The sequence below is a fragment of the Rhinichthys klamathensis genome, unplaced genomic scaffold (assembly GCF_029890125.1).
Source record: "Rhinichthys klamathensis goyatoka isolate OS25496 unplaced genomic scaffold, OSU_Roscu_1.1 h1tg000323l_1, whole genome shotgun sequence".
Taxonomy (NCBI): Eukaryota; Metazoa; Chordata; class Actinopteri; order Cypriniformes; family Leuciscidae; genus Rhinichthys; species Rhinichthys klamathensis.
In genome coordinates this window covers 172,020-175,747 of record NW_026606839.1, presented here as the reverse complement: position 1 = coordinate 175,747, position 3,728 = coordinate 172,020, and the positions used below count along the sequence as shown (strand labels likewise).

Genomic DNA, 3,728 nt, shown 5'->3' with positions numbered 1-3,728 from the left:
AGGTTATACGATTTTAGCATTATAGTATACGTCTTTATTAGGAAAGAGTTGATTCTAATCTACACAGTATGTACAAATATGTAAATATTCATTAAAGTGCCAGTATTTTATGAATATCGCCCCCCAGAGCAGAGATGGTACAATCAGTTACGTTGCACCGAAACATTCCGTCCTCCTCGTGCACCGAACTAACAGCTGCTCATAAATTTGGATTTATTAACACACTCAACAAAATGTGGATTTATTTTTTAATTCTCTTGACTCAAACGGCAAAATTCTGTGTGAATCTCCTATTCATATTAAATATATTTCTGAGTCTATCGATAATCTGAAACTAAATAAATCTCCTGGAAATGGTGGTCTGACCACTGAGTTTTACAAGAAATTCTCATTTTTTTCTCCATCCATCAAGTCTGCCCAATATCGCCTTATCTTTTTCTGCTTTCTATAGCAAATAGCCATCCACTTTCAAAATAGTCATTTGGAAGGCATCTCTGTTGCAAGGTAGCCTATCTCTGTTGCAAACCCATAAATATTAAAGTATTATCTTATAATATTATCACGTCATATTTTCAGTTCAGTTGGATGTTTTCTTTCTTTTTTTTTGCGCTGCAAGACATCTCTAAAATACCCTTAACTGTTTCTAGTTTTCACAAACAGGCTTTAATACTGGTCCCTAATATATAGCTAATTATAATTTTTCTCCACATAGCCTAGCTATTTTATCTGAAACAACCAAAATAATAGACAGAAAAATAAATCTCTTATTTTTAATAATTGGTTTGATCAAAACATACTTTTAGTGAGTCAACTTTTAGATGATGCTTGCTCTCTTATGAACACTTTATGGCAGAATTCTCTTTCACAGTCCCTCCAAGAGAGTAAGACATTGTTTTTGGTGCAATTCCGGATCGTGTCAAACCATTAGTCAAACCTGGCCCTAAGGTCCTTTATGCTCTCCTCCTATTATTGACAGCACTCATCTATTTGTTGATCGACGTCCTTTCAGCAGCTTGTCAAACAAAAATATTCGCTCCATTCTTAACAGAGCTCAGATTTCTTTACCTGCTTGTGTAAGCTTATGGAAGAACACATTTAATGATATAATATGGCAAGATGTCTTGCTTCTTCTGAGAATTTGTTTTATCTAATAAAGTTTTTGAAGTCTCTATTAAAAATCATTAGTAATGGCTACCCAGTTAAATATAAACTTGCTAAATTGAATAAAAATATTTTCCCCATGTGCTCCTTTTGTCATCAGTTTGAAGACACAATTAATCATTTGTTTTGGGACTGTGTGTATTGCAAATAAGGTTGACTTTTCAAACTTGTTAAAAGGTATCTTCAAACTTCTGTATAAGCCAAAAAAAATTTTTTTGGTGACTCTCTGAAATGAAACCTTTCTTATTTTAAATTTGTACTTAATTTACTACCTTTTCTTGTCACATTTTATATTCACAAATGTACATTTTCAAAGAAAACTTTTTTATTTTCAAGAAAGTGCATCTAAACTCCTTGAGGAACTCTAAAAACTCTAGACTGAATGTAAGACTCTGTTATGGTGTAAAACATTTAAGCTAGTTTAATATTATCTTTGGTTTTGTTTTGTAACCCTCATTATTGTTTATTGTCTTGTTTTTGTTATTGTTGCATACTAATAAAAAAAAAAACAGCTGCACATCAAAGCTTCAAGTAAAAACATTCTATCAACATTTTGATGCTTTATTTTTTATTTGATTATAATACTATTCTGTCTTTTCTGTATTTGCCAAAAAAGGAAAGATATACGTTTTTTTGATCAATAAAATTCTTTAAAATCTTCAAGTGTTGTGTTGAGCATTTTGCCACCAGTTAGAGTTAGCCTGGAAATAAAGGAACATCTGCTGTTATGAATGTTACCAACACGCCGTATTAGATTTATTGTTACGACAATACTTTATGCATTTAAAACACACATGGATGTCTTTCTTTCAGGTTTCTTAAATAACCAATCTTACTAGGAGTGGGATTCGAACCCCTGTGAACATTTGTCCATTGGATCTTAAGTCCAATGCCTTAACCACTCAGCCATCCTTGTGTACTGTGATTAATGCAATCTAAAAGCTAAACCTAAGTCTAAAGATCCAAATATGATTTCAAAAGATGGTCAAAACATAAAAATGAATATTAATATCATGTAAGCTAACGCTCAGTATGAGTAACAACTTTAGTTAGGCCTATTTATAGGTCTACATATTGAAATACTTAAATTACAACAAGCAAATTCTTTCTTTCTTTTTTTTAAGGTGCAGAAGAGGGATGTCCCAGTACGGACAAATGATTCACTGTAAAAAATTCTGTGTAAAGTGTGCTTGAGTCCCAGTGCTGTGCTTTGACTGATACAGCATTTTGTGGCCTTTAGTGCCTTGAATTTGAGATCTGAAACGCCTCTGGTATTGTTCAGTCCAATAAATAACAATTACCCCATTAAAATGACAGTAATCGATGCTAGCTCAATTACCAACAATTTACTAATACAGAACATTATAAATCAATAGTACTTAACCTTTAGAGTATAAAGTGACTGTTAGCATCAATAGACAATTATACAATAATCAATTATAATATAATAATGGCATCATGTTACTGATACGGTCTGCCAGGAATAAACTTACACAAAATGTTCGTTTTAATAGACATGCACAGCAGTTTTAAATCTCTCATAAGCAGTCTTGTGAAATTTCTTTTAATCAAAGGGACATTTTATATAAACTGTTTGGTGTTTGATTTTCAAGAATCTATCATCTTTGAGCATGCAGTACTCCAAGATTGTTGTTATTGTCACCAAATCTCTCAGTTTAGAGAGCTTGTCTACTAAAGCTACTACCAGGAGTGGGGTTCGAACCCACGAGGACATTTATCCATTGGATCTTAAGTCCAACGCCTTAACCACTCGGCCATCCTGGTCTACAAAGAGTGTTCAAACATAGATCAATAGAAGGGAAAACGATTAACTATTAAGTGCTCTTAGGATCTGAGATCTCCATGGTCTCCTGGTCATGGTCAAAGCGGCAGTGGAATAGGAGTGGAATACAACTGTGATATGTTCCTACAACATATGCATTAAACACTACTGTTTTTCAGAATATGGATTAAATCAAGGCTAAACCGTATGTACAACCTCAGTTTTGAGCACAGTGCACTATAGTAGGAGTGGGATTCGAACCCATGTGGCTTTTTGTCCATTTAAGCCTTAACCACTCGGCCACCCTGATCTCTGAAAAATGGAAAGGAAAACAATTAATCATAAAGTGTCCTTAACTAGGATCACCACATTCTGACAGATCCAGACAAAGTAAAGTGGCTTTTTGGAGTGGAGTAAAAGCATTTGGTGTTCCATTGTGTGGCATTGATTCAACAAGGTGCTGAAAGCATTCTTTAGAAATGTTGGCCCATATTGATAGGATAGCATCTTGCAGTTGATGGAGATTTGTGGGATGCACATCCAGGGCACGAAGCTCCCGTTCCACCACATCCCAAAGATGCTCTATTGGGTTGAGATCTGGTGACTGTGGGGGCCATTTTAGTACAGTGAACTCATTGTCATGTTCAAGAAACCAATTTGAAATGATTCGAGCTTTGTGACATGGTGCATTGTCCTGCTGGAAGTAGCCATCAGAGGATGGGTACATGGCGGCCATAAAGGGATGGACATGGTCATAAACAATGCTCAGGTACGCCGTGGCATT

The 3,728-nt window shown here is 34.8% G+C and overlaps 1 non-coding gene across 1 annotated transcript; it reads right to left on the bottom strand.

The window, feature by feature from the left end:
• Positions 1 to 2,863: 2,863 nt before the first annotated feature.
• Positions 2,864 to 2,946, bottom strand: trnal-uaa (transfer RNA leucine (anticodon UAA)). The gene has a single exon. It is a non-coding gene; the product is annotated as a tRNA-Leu (tRNA).
• Between the last annotated feature and the right edge of the window lie 782 nt (positions 2,947 to 3,728).